This window comes from Rattus norvegicus, chromosome 10 (assembly GCF_036323735.1).
Source record: "Rattus norvegicus strain BN/NHsdMcwi chromosome 10, GRCr8, whole genome shotgun sequence".
Lineage (NCBI taxonomy): Eukaryota > Metazoa > Chordata > Mammalia > Rodentia > Muridae > Rattus > Rattus norvegicus.
Window position 1 is genome coordinate 72,160,495 of NC_086028.1, and position 19,807 is coordinate 72,180,301.

Here is a 19,807-nt window from a genome sequence, read left to right on the forward strand (position 1 = left end):
GCTGTCTCTGAGGAAAAAAATGGGGATATAATAACTCTCTTTTGGGGCGATTAGAGGGTTTAAACACATAAAGTATTTAAGATTTCTAAGAGAACTGAGCATAAATGTAACCTGCTTGGTAAGCACTTCGATTCACACATTTACATTAATTACATTAAAAAATTTAGATATTTTGTTTTATGTGTATGAACATTTGGCCTACATTGTATCCTTGGACTCAGAAGAGGGCATCAGCTCTGGAACTGGACTTACTGATGGTTGTCAGCCATCACGTGAGTGCTGTGGACCAAACCCAGGTTCTCTGTAAAGCAGAGTGTCTGAACCATTATCTCCAGTCCCACTTGGTAATTTGTATTCTAAAGCAGTGATTCTCAATTTGCAGATTGAAACCCTCTGTTGGGGAAGGTGTCAACCCTTTCACAGCGGATCACCTAAGACCATCAGAAAATAGATCAGAAAGCAGTCATTTACATTCATGATTCTTAACAGTACCAAAATTACAGTTATGAAGAAGCAACGATACAGTTTTATGGTTGGGAGTCACTACAACCTGAGGGACTGCCTTAAAGGGTCTCAGCGTTAGGATGCTTGAGAACCACTTTAAACGGAAGGAATAAATGTGTTATGAATTAGAATTCATGGGTGGGGCAGTGGTGGTGCACACCTCTAATCTCAGCACTCCCAAGGCAGAGATAGACAATCTCTACGAGATGGAGACCAGCCTGGTCTTCAGAGCCAGTTCCAGGACAGCCAAGGTTACACACAGAAACTTTGTCTCAAAAAATAATTAATTTGTTGGCTCTGTCTCTCTTTTGTCTCTCTTTGAGAAATGGTCTCTTGTCTCCCCAGTGACCACAAACGTCTTCACCTATGGTGAGAAAAGTAGAAATAATTATGCCAAATTGAGAAGAATAAAACTAGACTTAAGGCCTGTGAGTAGTTCAGTGTAAAAGAATGTCAGTGTGAGTTTGACACCTGAAATCCACATGGTGGAAAGGAAAAACCAGCTCCTGCACTGTGTCACACCACTCTCTCTCTCTCTCTCTCTCTCTCTCTCTCTCTCTCTCTCTCTCACACACACACACACACACACACACACACACACACACACACACACACACAGACTTCCACTGGTTGCAAACTGCCTATTGTGGGGTTGATGGTGACTTCTAAAGTCCACCTAGGGCTGGGGATTTAGCTCAGTGGTAGAGCGCTTACCTAGGAAGCACAAGGCCCTGGGTTCGGTCCCCAGCTCCGGAAAAAAAAAAAAAAAAAAGTCCACCTAAACTAAATTTATGGTCTAAATCATTTAGTAAAGTATTATTACTCCTTCTGAGTCCTTCAGCTGGAGGAATTTTGAGGTGTGTCACCTGGAGGACTTAATTATATTCTGCATTTAATTTTAATGGTAGAACTAATCAGGACATTGAACTGAACCCTGAGACAGAAATAACTCTCCTTTAGGGAGAGGCTCACGCCCTGTTATACTTCATGGGCAAATTTTCTGACAGCCACACCTTTCTCTGCATCTGTTGTGTTTAAAATTAATTTTGAAGAAATTTCCTTACTGTAGGTGGACAGTTTGAGGATGATAAATTCTCACTTGGTGCACTTTATTTAACCTTTTCACACCTCCCTACCTCCTCATAAATTAACAAATTCACAAGTTTGCATGCATGTGTTCTTTGACGGGGGCCGGGGGTGGGTTGGGGTGGAGACAAAATTTTTGTTGTTGCTGTTTCTGCTAATCCGGCCCATTAAAAATGAAAACAACTGGGGCTGGGGATTTAGCTCAGCGGTAGAGCGCTTACCTAGGAAGCACAAGGCCCTGGGTTCGGTCCCCAGCTCTGAAAAAAAGAACCAAAAAAAAAAAAGAAAAATGAAAACAACTGGCTTTTCCATTTTGTGTGTGAACCAAACCTCCTGACAGTGTCTCTGAAACACCCATTGGATATAAAAATGTTAAAACACACCTGCTAGGGTGGGAGACATAGCTCAGTGGTTCTATCTTGCTGATCTTGTAGAGGACCAGAGTTCTGTTTCCAGCACCCATGTCGGACAGCTTACAACTGCCTCTACCTCCAGCTCCAGGGTAATTCAGTACCTCTGTCTCCATTGGTACTCATGCGGTGATACATACCCATAGCTAGAGATAATAGGAATAAATCATCTTTTAAAAATAACTCGATTCAAAATGAAAATAGTGAATGCATTGTGCCACTTTCTACTTTAAGAAGCTGTGCGTATATGTGTGTCTTGTCTATACATAGATACGTATAGACACTCTTCGTGTCCCCGCCCAGTCGCCAGTCGCTAGTTCCCCAAAGTGAAGTCACCAATATGTTGAGTGGTGGCTCTCCAAGTTCCACTTCTCTCTGCAACTGTTTAAAAGCTCTTCACAGCCCTGTATTTGCGGCCAACGCTGCACACTTCCTTCTCGTGCTTAAAAATAAATGTCAAGTCCTTGATCTTTTGTTAAAGATTCATTGCCAGCTCCGGTTTCACAGCAGGAGCCTCCCTCAGGATGGAGCCGGCTCCTATTCCTGCTAAGAACTAACCCAGGAATGATGGAAAGATAATTATAATCAATGTCAGAGAGCATATGGGTTTCTACTGAGCAGCCTGCCAAGTGGGGCTCTCACTGATCCTTTCCATCCACTGCCAGCCAGATGACTCGAGGAGACAAATTCTTCCTCGTATTGGAGAAACGAGAGTCCAAATTTCACTCGTATTTCTCCCACATCGGAGATGTCTCTTAGTAAAGCAGTAAGTGCCTTGCGTTTCCATAAGATGACCAGCATATTTTCTTGTCTCTAGATGGCAAACTACGTCATTTTAGTGCATACTTTCATCCGGGTGACTGGCTGGGGTCATGTACACACAGTGAAAGAAATGAGGCCATTCTAATCTAGGCAGACACACACACACACACACACACACACACACACACACACACACACACACACCATGAAGGCATTGTGCTTTCCTGCAGATGTATGTTTGCAATGGCTTTACCATGCATACCCTGTCTAAAAGGAATAACACTGTTAATTAAGTGGAAGCCGGGGGCACACGGTGCATATTGGTAAGCCTAAGGTCCCAGGTGATTCAATTAAGGTCTCTATCATTACAAATTGGCTCTCCAGGTATTTTTTAAAACCCTCATCGTCCACTCTGCTTCTCTTGGGATATATACCAGCTGGCATCTAGGCATTCTAGGACATAATTTTCTGTACTCAGGGGAATCTCTGAGTACAGGGAAATCAGAGGCATATTTGAACTCTTCTCACAGCGACTGTTTCAAACATTTGAAAGCACAGAGCAATTTGCCTCTTTCCCAAACAGTAGAGAGATAAGAATCCACCCTCTCTCTGCATCCTATTATATAGCATTTATTATCTCTGAAGCTTAAATAAATCAATAAACACAATAAGCACATTGTGTATTTTCTGGTTACACAATGTAGAGAGTAGACAGATGGGGATATTATAATTAAACAATGTTTCCAATGTCCAGAACATTTTTTTAAGCAGAGAAAAATTAATTGAAAACCCAGTTGCTGTTGCGGCTGGGGGGCTTCCATTCACAGATCCAGAGCCTAATTAACAGAGACAATCAATTAGGCAGCTGGCACTGTAGACATAGACCCCTCTGCTTCTATGAAAGCGTTCGATATAAGCAGCTAAGCTCTCGAAGTTAAAAATCTAAGTCAAAGACTTTTAGAGACGAGCTGCACGTGGATTCTGCAATTCCTTCCAGCTGTGCTGAGCTGGCCCCAGCGCCCCCCCTCAAAGTTGAACCTGCACAGCCAGCGTTCAGGAAGACTTGTATTTCATGTATTTTTCCTCCAGCATATGTCTGTAAAAGCTCTAGGATGACCAATATCCCTGAAATAGACCTGCATGCAGTTTGGTATTTGTAGAATAGAATGAGTCAGCTACGGACGTTCTCACGCAGCAAACTGTTCAGAGAAGGACAAACACTGGAACAGATTGCAGCCCTATTTTCCTTGCAACTGCTCTGGCAGACCTAGAAATCAAATGTCGCCAGGTATTAGTCCCATCAACTTCGTGAGAAGTACTATGAATATCATCAATAAGTTTCATAATGCAATTTAGATGGTGACTGAATAAGATTCCCATTTTCCTTTTGAGTAGGCAGTGCTTATTAATAAGAAAAACACTTCACCCACTTGTTCAGGATAAAAGCAGGCTCCAGCGCCCCCAGGAATTGTGTTTTCGGGTTTATTACTCAGTTGGTTGTTTAGGAATCAAAATTGTGGCAATTGCAAGCCTGAAATCCCAACCCAGGGGTGGTAGAGGCAGAAGGATCGTCCTCAGCCACACACTGGGTGAGTTCAAGACCAGCCTGGGCTTTGTAAGAGTCTCTTTCAACACAACAATAACAACAAAGAAATCAAGATTATTTTTCCCTGGGCCACAGTAGGGGGAAAAAATGACAGCTATAGTCTGAACACAAGCTCCCAATCTGATTGGCTACTAAGGCATAGGGCAAAGCAGCCTTTAACCCAGCTGCGACTGAGAACCTGTTTATCACCCATTCTCTCTGTGTGTGATTTAGAGTCTGCAAACGGACTTACTCAACTTGACTCCCTTGCTTGGCATCCATGGGGATAGAGCAGACAAAGAAGAGTAAAAAAAAAGAAATAAATAAAAAATAAATAAAAATAAAAATAAGAAGATGATATGATTCCTGACCTGGTCCTCGGTCACCTCTGGGACCACATGCCTGGATGGTCTCTTCCCCAGCACTGTGTTTTACTACCGTTCATCCCTTTGCCTCCTCCCCATCTTCCACATACAATTCCCAGTGAGCATCTGGACGTCTTCTCTCCTCTTTTTTTTTTTTTTTTAATTTTTATTTTATTGTATATGAGTACACTGTAGCTGCCTTCAGACACACCAGAAGAGGGCATCAGATCTCATTACAGATGGTTATGAGCCACCATGTGGTTGCTGGGATTTGAACTCAGGACCTCAAGAAGAGTAGTCGGTGCTCTTAACCACTGAGCCATCTCTCCAGCCCTTCTCTCCTCTTTTTAACCCAGTCCATTCTACACTTAATGTTCTCCTCATCCAAAGTCTTCATTTACTCATCTGAGTAGAAGCCCAGCCATCAAACCCTGACAGTGAAGAGAGGAGAAAGGCCCCTTTCTTGAGAGGAGAGGTCCTTAGCAAAACTGCAGGCAGGCTCGCCCACACACGCTCAGGTGCCAACGGTGTTCCATATCTGTCGTTCATCCTGAGTAAGATCAAACTCCTGCCCACAAGGAATTTCCTTTCCTAGTTGGGGAGATGGGCACGTATACAAATACGCAGTCAAGATGCTCTGGGAAATCTTACACAGAAGTAAACCAAGGGTCCTGGTGGAGACTGGCTGATGGAAGAGGGCAATTTTGGATACAGTTGGTCAGGGAAGGACTTCTTGAGGGGTTGGCACTTAACTGAGACCTCAACGTTGAGAAGGAAATGGACACCATGCAATGAGCTGGGAAAATCTGGGACTGAGTTCCAGGAGAGGACGGAAAGGGTAAAGGCTTGAGAATGAGCAAAAGCGTTGTGGAAAACATAGGACCTCATGCAGCTGTTTGACTCTAGAGGAAGTTAAAGGCGGGTCATTTCAAGCCTTGTGAAGAGTGGCGGGGAGCTGGTGTTGAAATAAGACTGGAGTGGGGCTCCTATTCCATGCATAAGGAAAAGCTAAAAAGAATTCAAAAGAGGACAGTTTTATGATTTTTATCCTTTTTATTTCTTTTCCCTTTAATCTATTTTTAAAGTTTCATTTGTGTGTGTGTATGTGCCATGTGTGAGTGCATGTGAGTGTGTATGTGTGTATGAATGCCGTGTGTGTGAGTGTATGCCATGTGTGAGTGTGTGTATGAATGCCATGTATGTGAGTGTGTGTGTGAATGCCTTGTGTTTGTGTGTGTGTGTGTGTGTGTGTGTGTGTGTGTGTGTGTGAATGCTGTGTATGTGTCTTCCCTCAGAAGCCAGATGGAGATGTTGGATCACCCTGGGACCTCGAGCTATAGGCATTCAGGTCCTCTGAGAGAGCAGAGATGACTCCTAACCGCTTAGCCATCTCTCCAGTCCCTCATTTATTCTTTGAAAGAATAGATTCAAGAGGAAGGAGAGAAGCCTAGAATAATCCAGGTAGCCGGTGTGGGCTATAGATCTATACCCCCAGCACCAGATGGATAGAGACAGAAAGATCTCAGATGGGGGCCAGCTTAAGCCATAGAGTAAGACTCTGTCTCGGAAGGCCAAAATAGGGCTGGAGAGATGGCTCAGTGGTTAGGGACAATTGTTCTTGCAGAGGACCTGGGATTAATTTCCACCTACATGGGGGCTCACAATTGTCCATAACTCTGGTTCTAGAAGAATCTGACAGCGTCTTCTCAGATATACACAAGGGCAAAACACTCATAACCAGGAAATAAAATAAGTCATTAACAAAAACAGAGGCAGAAGACAGCTATGCTTTCATTGACAGTGGTGGGCAGGGCTGAAGGAGGAAGAAAACAGGCCTGGTCTAGTTTAGGGTTTAATAAGGATTACTGTGGAGAGAGGAAAGGAGAGGAACAAAGAGGAACGCCTCCCATTGGCTGGGACCCTGGCTGCTTGGGGGACCCATTTATGAAGAGGAGGAAGAGAAGGGAAGTCACTATTGCTGAGGTGAACGGGAGGCAGCCCCAAGTAACGCCGAGGAGGCAGAAGGCCACGGGTTCTAAGTCTAAGGTTCCAAGGACAGGTTTCAGCTGGGGAAACGAGTTTCCAGTCTTAGTGCTCAAACAGGCTTCTGAAGCCAACATGGTTTAATTAAGGAGGAACTTGGACATATTAACCAGAAAGTGAGCGGAGTTTAGATGTGAAGCCCCTGTCAGGAAAAACACCTTCCTGTGCTTTGCTTTTCTTGTCTTTGAAGTAAGATATGAGGATCTCTAGTTCCTTGACCATCAAAACCCTGTGTCCAGACTGCCAATGGCTGTATGACTTAAAGATGTATTTAAAGAACAACCCCCAGAGTCCAGTTTGGCTGACATATAAAAATTGTCCTTATAGGGAGATACGTGCCCATAGTAAGAGAGACGGTTCTAAGGCTTTCTGTTCCGGTTGTCATGGTGACAGAGGCCTGAGCTCTGGAGGTGGTGAGGAGGAGGAGAGAGGAGAGAGAGAGAAAAAAACCCTCTAAACCGTGGGGGTTGTTAGTCTTTGGAAAACAATGAAAAATGATGTTTACAGGCTGTACAGAGTAAATGGCCTCTTAGCCCATGGTAGTCACAAGAACACAATCTGTAAGTGGGCAAATTGTTCACTTTAAAGACACACAAAAGCTTTGTCTGACTCAGGGGACAACTCTTTTAGCCTTTGTGTCCAGCGGTGGGGGCTCTGGTTAATCAAACGAGTAAGTAACTGAGGCCTCAGAAAGGGAACACCTCCACTAGTGTGGGTCCTGAGGTTGAGGGGTGATATGTAGATCCTTTGGATCCGTATTTTACTTTACATTAGAATTATGCATCGGTTGTGGTCCTTGTTTACAGAGTGACAAGCTTTAGAGGCAGAGTAAAGAAGCCACGTGTGGTGACGCACATCTTTGATCCCATTACTGGGATGCAGAGGCAGGCAAATTTCTGTGAGTTCAAGGCTAATCTGGTCTGCGTAGTGAGATCCTGATGGCAGTGGGGCTTGGGGTACAGGGATGAGGATGGGGTGGGGGGTAGGAGGACGCTAGACTACACCTAAACTCAGGCTTATAATCCCAGTCCTCCAGAGGCTGATACAGGGAGATGCTGAGTCTAGGATACTGAGATGTCTAAAAAAACCAAACCCCAAAACAATAACAAATAAACGAAAGACAAGATTGCTGCCACGCCTAAAGACTTGAGCTGGATCCCAGAACCCACAGGCTAGGAGGAAACTGACGCTTGCATGTAGTCCTCTGACCTCCACAAGCACATGGTAGCATGTGCGTGCCCTCAAACATCTCCCATATAATTACAAAATTTAAAAATAAAATACAAAAAGATCAACTCGAAAGTCTTACTCTTTGGGGTCGGCACTAAGATTCTTTTCATGTGTTTGTGTATACATTTTTTTATATGTGTGTGCTCATGTGGAGGCCAGAGGTTAGCATAGAATATCTCCTTAGTTCTGGTTTTGTTTGAGACGCAGTCTCTTTATGAGGAGACTCTTTCCTTGTTGTCTTGGAACTCTACATGCAGACAAGGCTGGCCCAGAATCTATAGCAATCCATCTATCTCTGCCTAGAGAGTGTTGAGATTAAAGGTGTGTTGTTTGTTTGTTTGTTTGTTTGTTTGTTTGCTTTTGAGACGGGGTTTTATTCTGTAAATCTGACTGTCTTAGAACTCACTAAGTTAGCCAAGCAAGCCTTGAAATCACAAAAACCTCCCTGTCTCGGTCTCCCAAATGTTTGTATGTTTTTTGAGACAGTATCTCCTGTAGCCCAGGCTGGCCTTAAAGTCACTATGCAACTGAGGTTGGCCTCGAACTTCTGATCTTCCTGCCTCCAGCTACCAACTGCTAGAATTATAAACATGTGCTACAACATCCCAGCTTGAATTAAATTTTTGAAATTAAATACGATCCCTAAGTGGAGATAGGATGGAGGGCTGTAGAAGTTAAGAAAGGAAAATGCTTAAAGAACGGAGCCAAAGTTGAAGAAGGGGCTGGGGTGGGGATACCCCTGTCTAGGAGCTATGGTCAGTTAATTGCTTCTGGAGAAATGAAAAACATTTTTTTCAATGATGTGGTCACAAGCAAGGAGCCCTGGGCCTATAAACAGTCCCTTACCCAGGACCCTAATTGAACCCATGGAATCCCTTGGAGAAAGACAACTGTAATGGAACCCATTGAGCCACACATGAAGAGTGGCAGGCAGAGAAGAGGAATCAGGTCAGGAGGGGAATGGGAGACTCTAATAAAAAATACATTGTATTCTGTGGGGATAGAGAGAGGACTGAGTGTTTCAAAATGCTTACTGCTCTTTTAGAAGACCTGGGCTCGGTTCCCAGCATCCAGGTCAGGTGACTCAAAACTGTAACTCCAGCTCAGGGGGGTCAGACACTATCTTTTGGCAACTGCGCCCATATGCAGAGACTCACATTAGTATATGTGTGTATAAATATATATGTATAATATAGAATATATATATACTGCCATCATTATATATTAGCATATGCTATTAAAATGGGTTTTAAAGATTTATTTATTTATATTGTATGTGTATGAGTATTTTGCCTATGTGAATGAATGTCTGTGCACCTCATGAGTGCCCAGTACTTAACAAACCTTAGACGAGATCAGACCCCTTGTGACTGGGGTTCCAGAACATTGACAGTCACCATGTCGGTGCTGGGAATTGAACCCAGGTCTTCTGGAAGTGCAGGCCAAGTGCTCTTAACCGATGAGCCATCTCTCTAGCACCTAATACATTTTTTAAAATTGTTTCATAAGAGAACATAAACAGCTGGTGCCCGGTGGCACATAACAGAGCTCAAGAGGCAGAGGCAGGTAGATCTCTGGGTGTTCGAGGCCAGCCTGGTCTACATAGTGAGTTCCAAAACAGTCAGAGTTTCAGAGTGAGACCCTGTCTCAAAACAGTCAAACGAACCAACAAAGAGAGTGTTAAACAAAAGTGAGTGACTCCTTGTCAACCCCAAAGGAGACATGAAGACTTTGAATTTAGGGGTTGGGGATTTAGCTCAGTGGTAGAGCGCTTGCCTAGCAAGCGCAAGGCCCTGGGTTCGGTCCCCAGCTCTGAAAAAAAGAAAAAAAAAAAAAAAGACTTTGAATTTTTCGAAAGGATTTAACATATCTGGTACTTAACAAAGACTGAGATACATGGAAGGAAGATTCCCAATACCAAAGACCCTTGCAGAGTGACAACAGAAAGAGCTGAGCTCTCATCTCAAAAGGCACAAGGGACCTTTTATTCTGGTCCCTGAACACAGATTTGGATTTTCTTCTTGTTCCAACATTGCAGCAATCTCACGGTTTTCGTGGTAACAGAACAAAGAAAGCCATAAATCGACATGCTTGTCAAATACACTGGTGGAACCATCAGGTGGGCAGGTTATAGCAGTGTAGAGAAACCCCTACCATAGGCCTCAGGTTCTGTCTGACTTTCTTAGCCTTTGGACTGGTGAAGCTAGGGGGTCTGTTGCTACATTCCAAAAGGATCTACCTAATTGTCTCAGAATTCCCAACGTGGGGAATGAATGGTTTTTCAAAAGGTAAGTGGGTCGTGGGGTAAAGGTCACTGAAGATAAATTGTAATTAGGCTCTGGACTGGCAACATTCCAACCCCTGCGCCCTCACTTAGATCCTAATTAGTTACTCAGCCTCTGTAGAATGCTCAGTTTAGGGTGTGGCTCCACTCTGGTAAGTTCAGTTCACACTAGCCTACCTGAAATATCTGTTCTAGGGCCGGCAACATGGCTCAGTGGGCAAAGGAGTTTATCCGAAAGCAGATATCTTGTTGGATCCATGGGACACACATAGCGGAAGGAGAGAACCAACTCCTGCAAACTGTCATATGAATTCTACATATGTGTTATGGCAGATGCACATGCTTGCATGCCTGAATGTGAGAGCATGTACACGTGCGCGCTCACACACACACACACACACACACACACATATGTTAATACTTAGTTCTTTTAATTATCTATTCTATCTTTGCTCTAATGTCATGCTCACCAACCTGTCAAATGTTTACAGTTAAAGGAAGGACAGGAAACACCCATGCCTGATCCCTGAAAACCTAAAATCCGCTCTCCAGAGTGAACCAAGAATGCAACTTAAAAACCCCGAGCCTCCGCCCAGCAGCCTCCATGCCCTGGAGGTACCTCTGGTGGGCTCCCGTCTGTCCTCACTTTGTGCTAGACTCTAGTCCCTGGGCTCTGTTTCTGAGTTTCCAAACACTCTGTCCAGCTCACGGAACTCACTCTCACCCTTCCACCGTAGCGGCCAAACGCCCCCTCCAAATCCCCTTTTGCCTACTTCTTAGCTCCCAGCCACGCTTCTGTCCCCAGATACCTCTCCTTAGAACCTCTCCCCTTTGACCACCATCTAAGTTCATTATCTAGCCCTTAGCCTGCTCTCTTTATCCTGATCTGATATCTTACTTCTTTAATCATGATCTTTGCCACCCACTGGAACAAAAGTCCTATGCTGCTGGCAGCCCTGAGAACTTTCAGCAGAGACAGGCAGGCAATATTGCTTAGTGAGTTGAATGTAGGAGAGGAGGCAGTGTGACGTAAGATGGTGCAGAGCAGAAAACAGAAATGAGCCAATGGAACCTTCCCTCGTGCCCACACTGATTTCTACCAGGCGTCAGAGATGAGTCTCCTGTGGGCTGCCTCTTGCTTTGTTCTGTTTTAAGGTTATTTTTTAAATGTCTATGTATGTGTGTCTATGTGCACCTCATGTATGTGCACCTCATGTATGGAGGCACCTGCAAGGGCCAGACGGTTGGGTTCTTAGAACTGGAGTTACAGGTAGTTGTGAACCACCTGATATGGGTGCTGGGACCCAAATCTGAGTCCTTTGTAAGAGCAGCAAGTACTTCTAACTGCTGAGCTATCTCATCAGCCCCTGTCTTTGTTTTTTAATATCCCAATTCACTTTGGACTGTGAACAACTTGGGGACAAGGACATCCCCAGTCTCATATGAATATAAAATCCCCTGAGGCACTGTCCATGGAAGTTGGATATTTCTCCATGGATGAATTTGCTTAACAGGGTATGACAGTGTCTACCATAAAGAACAAGTTCTACAGAGGAAAAAGGGGACAGGGGAGAATGCAGCGGTTTGAATAAGAATGACCCCCATATATTTGAATATTTAGTCACCAGGGAATGGTGCTATTTGAAAGGAATATATGGATTAGAATTAGAAGGTGTGGCCTTGGAAGAGGAAGTGTGTATGTCTTTGTCTCTGTCTTTCTCTATCTCTCTGCCTCTGCCTCCCTCTCCCCCCACCCCTCTCTCTGCCTGCAGATCAGGATGTAGCTCCCAGCTACGACTTCAGCAGTTACTGCTCCAGCACCTGCCTGCCTGCCACCATGCTCCCAACCCCATGACCGTAATGGACTCTACCTCTGAAACTATGAGCAAGCCCCCAATTAAGTGTTTCTTTTTTCATAAGAGTTGCTTTGTGCATGGTGTCTCTTCACAGCACTAGAACAATGGCTAAGACAGGGGGTATATGGGTAGTGGCAATGCCAACACATGGTCTGGCATGAGTTCTTGAACCATTTTTCTTCTCCCCCAGAATCACCACTAAAAAGACTCCAGTCAGGCAAAAGCTGGGGATATAGTTCAGTGGTGGTTCCCTGCTCCGGTTGTGTCATGCCCAGAGTTCAATCCCCAGTAAACAAATTAACTAATAATGCCCAGAAATGTAATTAATTAAATACACAAGATATCACATAGTTCCCCCATGTTACTCTTATTCCAATCATATTGTTTCCAAACCCTTCCTATCTTAAAACACCAGCACCATTTCCACCCAGACACCAGTTCCTTGTTGATAAACATCCAGAAAGGAACTCAGGAAAGCAGACCCCATCAGTATACGCTGAGAGGGGACCAGCCTTTGACAAGCAGAGTGGAAAAAACGGTTTCCGGGTTTAAACATCACCAGCCGGGGACACAGACGGAACTTGTTATTTCAGTCCGACTGCACCGGGTCTGATCCTGGGATCTTTCCGTGCTGTGTACAGCGGGGATTTATTCCGTGCATGAGCTGATTGTCGATGGATTGAAGGGTTCTGAGGGTGTCCGGAATGATGAGAAAATGGCCGTGGATCTTTGCCACTGGTTGCCTGTTTCATCAATCGAGGATGGTGTAGAAAGCTAATGGGACCCAGCCGGGGACTGACAGGTAACACCCGGAGGAGGGAGCACTTTCAGGGACAACTTCCTGGAAGGAAAGCCTGCCTTCTTTCAAGCTTTTCCTTGTGGGGTCCTGAAAAACCTGCGGTGGTCCCCGTTCTGAACAACAAACGGTAACACTGAGCTCACAGACCCAGACACGATGGAAAATCGTTATTCTCGTCTGACTCGGTCATCAGTTTTGCTAACTATTTGTCATTAACCGACTCCTAAATTTCTGTTGGGGAACATTAGCATGTTTCTTTAACCTCTCGCTCTTTCTTGATTAGAATAGCAACTTTTCCGACATGCTTTAAAAAGTAAAATGTTCTCCAAACAGCCTATTTCAGGCTGAGGAATTCCTCCAGGAGTCGGAAATCTCTTGAAGAGCTACACTTTATCATCTTCCCAAAGCCCAAGTGACTCTAAGGGACCAGGGAGCCCCGAGGGAGTGGTGGTGTGGTCAACTGTGTTTATACCACTGAGCTGAGCGTCTAGCATCCTTCCCTAATAAAAGAATGTGCCTGAAGAAGTTTTCGAAGAAGTGTTTCTTTTCTTCTTTCAACCTATGCTCTTTATTTTTTATTGTTAAATTTGATTTTGAAAGCAGTGCATTTTATTATAGCATTCATACACATTTGTACCATTGGGCTCAAGGCAAAAATTAATGCATTTTACCATATGTGTATCACTGGACTGGACCTGTGCGTTTTACTTAGTCGTGTGTTTTGGTGTACGTTTGTGTGTGTGCACTCATGTACTGTGGTGTGTAAATGGAGGTCAGAAGGCAACTTTTAGAAGTTCTTTCCTTCTGCTGTGTGGGACCTTGGAACCAAACTACGGCCTTTAGCTGGCAGCAAGCTCCTTTACCCTCTGAACCATCTCAGTGGCCCAAATATTCTACAGTTTTCTGTTTGTCCTTCCAGACAGAGTTCTTTCTGCAGATATGATCAAATACAAATCTATTTCTCCTTTTGCTAGACAAACAGTGGCCTGCATTGCTATGTTCCACACACATTTTACCTTTTTTTTTTTAAGATTAATTTCTCTAAATATGACTGGAGAGATGGCTCAGTGATTAAGAGTACTTGCTGCTCTTCCAGAGGTCCTGAGTTCAAATCCCCCAACCACATGGTGGCTCACAACCATCTGTAATGAGATCTGATGCCCTCTTCTGGTGTGTCTGAGGACAGCTACAGTGTACTTATATATAAAAAAATAAATAAATCTTTTTAAAAAAATTATCTAAATAGAGAGACCCTGTCTGGGAAATCAAAATAGACAGACAAACAAAACAAAAACAAAACAAAAAACCAACAAACCTGCAAGATTTATTTGTTTTACTTCATGTGTGTAAGTATTTTGCCTCCATGTATGTATGTGCATCAAGGATATGCCTGGTGCCCTTACAGGTCAGAAAGCGTTGAATCATTGTGAGTCACCATGTGGTGCTGAGACCAAATGGGTCCTCTGTGAGAGCAGTGAGGGTTCTTACCCTCGAGACTGGCTCTCCAGTCCCCTGTTGAACAAGCTTTTTGTTTCTTCAGTCTGTATTGGTTGTACCCTTGCTTCGAGTTTCCTATAGAGCCAAGTCTAGTCCTCCTGCCTTCACCTCTGACGGATTCAGATTGCAGGTGTGAAACACCATGCCGAGGTCCTTGGGCAAACATATCTAGTCAAAATGATTTGCTGGCCAGGTGTGATAGATGTCTCATGCTTTTAATCCCAGCACTCAAGAGGCTGAGGCAGGAAGGTCTCTGTGAGTTCAAGGCCAGCTTGGTCTACAGCGTGAGTTCCAGGACAACCAGGGAGAGCCTGTGTGTGTGTGTGTGTGTGTGTGTGTGTGTGTGTGTGTGTGTGTGTGTGTGTGTGATCCAAAGTAATACACAGGCCTGCGTGCCCTTAAAGCCAACAAACACTGTAGTAACACATTCAGTGAGCAGCGGCTTAGCCAGGGCTCTGTTGAGGCCTGACAGCCTCTGATCTCTGACTTGGTGCCATTGGACAATTTGCCTGAAACAACATAAAAGAAAAGAACATTTTAAAACCGAACCCACACAATGGATTTTCTAAAAATTAACCTTTTTCTAAAAAAAAAATGATAATAATTACGTCCAACCTTTATTATGAGAGAAAATGAACTATGAATTTTAGTGAGACAGCGAGTTGAGGAGTCAAAGCCTCAGAGGCTCATTTAACCACCGTGGTTATTAATACCGCTGTGGTTATTAATACCGCTGTGGTTGGTTATTAATACCGCTGTGGTTATTAATACCGCTGTGGTTATTAATCCTACTTGGTATTTGGTGCATGATGGGCAAAGCTAGAGCTTGGCACATTCAGCCGCTGCCTGTGTGGAGGTGAATGAAGGAACCAGGCAGAGTCTCTGTGGCTTGTCCACCATTTCCCCCAGCCCAGCAGCACACCACAACCTGCAGATGGTAACTTACTTCATGTGAGCACATGAGGATTCTGAGCTGTAATTCACTGGGTGACGGCAGTGGGGGGGGGGGGGCGGCAGGGAGCGGCAGGGAGCGGCAGGGGTGGGGCTATTTCAAGAAAAGACCATTACTGCCACTACTGCCAGATCTCTTTTGCTTTTACAAAACTACATGAACAGACCCAGTGAAGGTTCATGCTTTTCTGGATTGGTTAGATTTCAAGTGAGTTACATAAATTATATTTTCTGGCTTTTTAAAATGTGTGTATGAAGCTGTGGGAGATGTGTTTTTGTTTTTCTATCAATCTATCTATCATCTATTTGTCTATCTGTCTATCATCTATTGTGTTATTGTGTGTATAAGAGAGAGAGAGAGAGAGAGAGAGAGAGAGAGAGAGAGAGAGAGAGAGAGGAGAATTGGCCTGGTACAGACACATGAAAATACATGAGCCAAAGATCAACAGTGTGGGTCTTTTTCTATTGTTCTCCATCTTGATTTTTGAGACAGGATCTCTCACTGAACCTGGAGCTCATAGATTGACTAAGTTGGCTGGCTAGTGAGTCCCTGGGGGTTCCACTTCAGCACTAGGGTTCTAGGTACAAGCCACCACACCAGGCTTTCTATGTGGGTGCTGGGGATCAGCTCAAACCCCCGTGCTTACACAGCAAGCACTGTACCCACTGAGCCGTCTCCTCAACCCCCACATCTCGTCTTTATGATTTCATGCAATTCTCAAGTAAATTAAGTGAGTTAGTTAGTCTCTTCCTTCATCCTTTAATAAAATCAGTGTTTAGGTACACATGAGTAATCCCAGCCCTTGGGAGGCTGAGGCAGAAGAATCATTGTGAGTGATCAAGGCCAGACTGAGCTACAAAGTAAGATCTGTCAAAAGAAAAAAAGAAAAGAAAAGAAAAGGAAGGAAGGAAGGGGAAGAGAGGGAGAGGGAGAGGGGGAGGGAGGGAGGGAGGGAGAGAGAGAGAGAGAGAGAGAGAGAGAGAGAGAGAGAGAGAGTGCACCGCACCGCTGGAGAGATGGCTCAGAGCACCAGCTACTCATTCTCATTCAGAGAAGCTGGGTTCAATTCTCTGCACCCACATACCAGATCACAACTGTTTGAAACTCCAGTCCAGGCCCAGGTGTCTGACATCCTCACACAGCCATGAATGCTGGCAAAAATACTAATGTATAGAAAATAAGTTATTCTTAAGTTAAAAAAATGTATTTCCTTAAGAAATTTTTTCCCTTAGAAATTAGTATTCTTGCTTACCTTTCTTTCAATCTTTAAAACTGAAATGATCACAGGGCTGGAGAGATGGCTCAGTAGTTAAGAGCACGTACTGGTCTGGAAGAGGACCCCCAGTCTGCTTCCACCACTCATGATTGGGCAGCTCAGAACCATCTGTAACTTGAGTCTTAGGGAACTCAAAACTCTCTTCTGAACTCCATGGCACCTTCACTCAATATGTCCCATTGACGCATGCATACACATACACATGTATGTATAATTAAAATATATCAATGGGCAAGCATAGACCTGCAATCTCAGCCCTGGGGAAACCGAGGCAGGAAGATCATGAGTTCAGGGACAGCCTAGACTGCAATGTGAGACCTTTTCCACACCCTGCCTCACTCTAAAAATGGAGATACTTCATGTTGGAGAGTTCCAGGAGTCATGAGAAAAACATTTTTTAGGCAGATATAATCGCCATCTGTGTTTTTCCAGCTACAATCTCCATGAAAGGAAAAACAAAAATTCAAGGCAAAGAGTTTCTGGGGAGGGGGTATAAAAATGTACTATAGGGGTCAGGCAGCGGTGGAGCACACTTTTAATCCAGCGCTTGAGAGGCAGAGGTCGTCAGATCTCTGTGAGTTCAAGGCCAGCCTGGTCTACAGAGTGAGTTCTAGGTCAGTCAGAGATACATACTGAAACCCTGTCCTCTTCTACCAAAAGAAAATTGTACTTTGGAGATCAATTACTGCTCTTGCTCAGGACCTGGGTTCTGAACACATAGTAGCTCATGATTCAGGGGGTCCAACACCTCTTCAAACCTCCACGGCCTTCTGCACCTCTGTGGTGCACATTCCTACACTCAGGTGCACACACATGAAAGAAAATAAATTTGCATTTTTCATTTTATTAAAATAGTAAGTATCTTTGCTAGAGGGTAAGATGACTCAGAGAGTACATTTTCCATGCTTCAAAAACTCGGTCCAGGAAGCTACAGAGAGTTCGTGAAAGGAGAGCACTGACTCCACAAAGCAAACCCTCTGACCTCGACATGCACACTGTGTATGTAATGCGTGCCCCTTCATATACCTCCAATAGCCACACACCGAAAAATAGTAATGATAATAATAATAAATAATGATAATAATAGTAAATGATAATAAATAATAGTAATAAAAATAAATTAATAATAGTAATGATGATAATGATAGTAAATAATAATAATGATAATAATGATGATGATACTAATTTTAAAGAACGATGTACTACAATCAAGTATTCCAGCTCAGGCCTGTAATCTGAGCACCCAGTTCTGGGGAGTCTTGAGGCAGAAGGATCATGACAAATTCAGATCTAGCCTGCGCTACACTGCAAGATCAACTCAAACAACAATAGCAAGAAAAAGGAAGAAGAAAAGAGGGGTTGGGGATTTAGCTCAGTGGTAGAGCGCTTGCCTAGCAAGCGCAAGGCCCTGGGTTCGGTCCCCAGCTCCGAAAAAAAAAAAAAAAAAAAAAGAAAAGAAAAGAAAGAAAAAAGAAGAAGAGAGGGAAAAAAGGAAAATGTACCATAATGTCTCATCAGAGTAGCCTTAGTAATTAAGTGTTCATTTTTTCTTGTTCTGAAAAGTGAAACGTCGTCCACTGTGCTGGCAATGTTGTGAACACATTTTCATATGCTGGGCTCTTAGGAGACAATCATACATACTTTATTCTAAATAAACATAGTTTTTTTTAAAAAAGATTTATTCATTTATTATATAAGTACACTCCAGCTGTCCTCAGACACACCAGAAGAGGGCATCGGATCTCATTACAGATGGTTGTGAGCCACTATGTGGTTGCTGGGAATTGAACTCAGGACCTCTGGAAGAGTAGTCGGGTGCTCTTAACTGCTGAGCCATCTCTCCAGCCCCATAAACATAGTTTTAATTAAAGTAGATGCCCTGCACTATGGCCAAATTTCAATGCCTTTTGTTTGGGGTGCAATAAAGCAATCCAGGGGCATAGATCGTGGAACCAAAACTTTTGTTCTAGCAAGGCACATCGTCCATGGGCTAATTCACTGTTAAACTTGTTCCAGTCATAAACGTGTAGACTCAAAATGTAATTTAGCTCATGGATAAGTCGTTGTGTAACAAGCATGGATGCAGTGAAAGTCAATAGGTCATAGCATGGGTTACCTTTCGCCCCAGGGCAGGCACCATTGCTGCCCTGTGTCACAGATGACTCTTTCCTTTTAAGCTTCTGTGTCTTCACTAACACACCGTGTGTGACGGAGAGAAAGAAGAAGAGCATTCTCGGCACAGCCCATCATCCAGTGGGGGCTGATCACTCACATACACTTCTGACATTTACAAAGCATCCTTCATTGTCCTCCAAAGATAGCATGAAGTAGGTTATGTTACAGAATGCAAACTACAAAGAATGACAGGGCTTAACTGTTTAGACAGACTGGGATGTGTAGCCGAGGAATAGGAGACAGACCTAGTTTGTGGCTTCTGAGAATCTGGCAAACACGTGACCTTGAAGGATGGTCACCAATCAGAAATTTTAATAAAATTAAAAAAATATATATCTTGAGACTCACTGTGTAGCTTTGGCTTACCTGAAACTCACTATGTAGCTCTGGGTGGCTTTGAACTCATAGTAATGCTCCTGTTTCAGTCTCCAGTGGGCTGGTATCACGGGGATAAGCCACCGTGCCTGGCAGTGAGGGAATTTAAAAACAAACGCAATTATATATTTTTTTTTCTTCTGCTTTTCTTCTCTCCTCACTGCTAAACACTCTATTATGGAGTTTCCACCTTACTGTTCGTGGCCCCTCACAGACTTTTGAGTCATTCTTATTCTTTACTAATACAATTGACAGCAGGGCCGTTATAAATACCAAATTGCTCTTCATGGAATTTAGCCGCGTCATAATAACTGTCACCATTAAATTCCAGTTCACTTCCTTTATGGAATGATTTGCTATTCTTTTACGGTTTCTTAGAACTGCTAATCAGTCATAATTCTGAAAATAATGCCAGGGCTCAGACTTGCCTCCGGTCATTGTAAGGGGTGCTTAAGTCTCTGTTCCCTTACTGCATTCATGGCCAGCTTGTTCTTGTTGAAAATTAGGTTTAAACAAGTTACCGATGAGGGATTACACTTAATTCAGGCCGGGTTTTTAGTCACAATAGTATTTTAACAATTTTATAATAGCAATAACCCACATGTTGG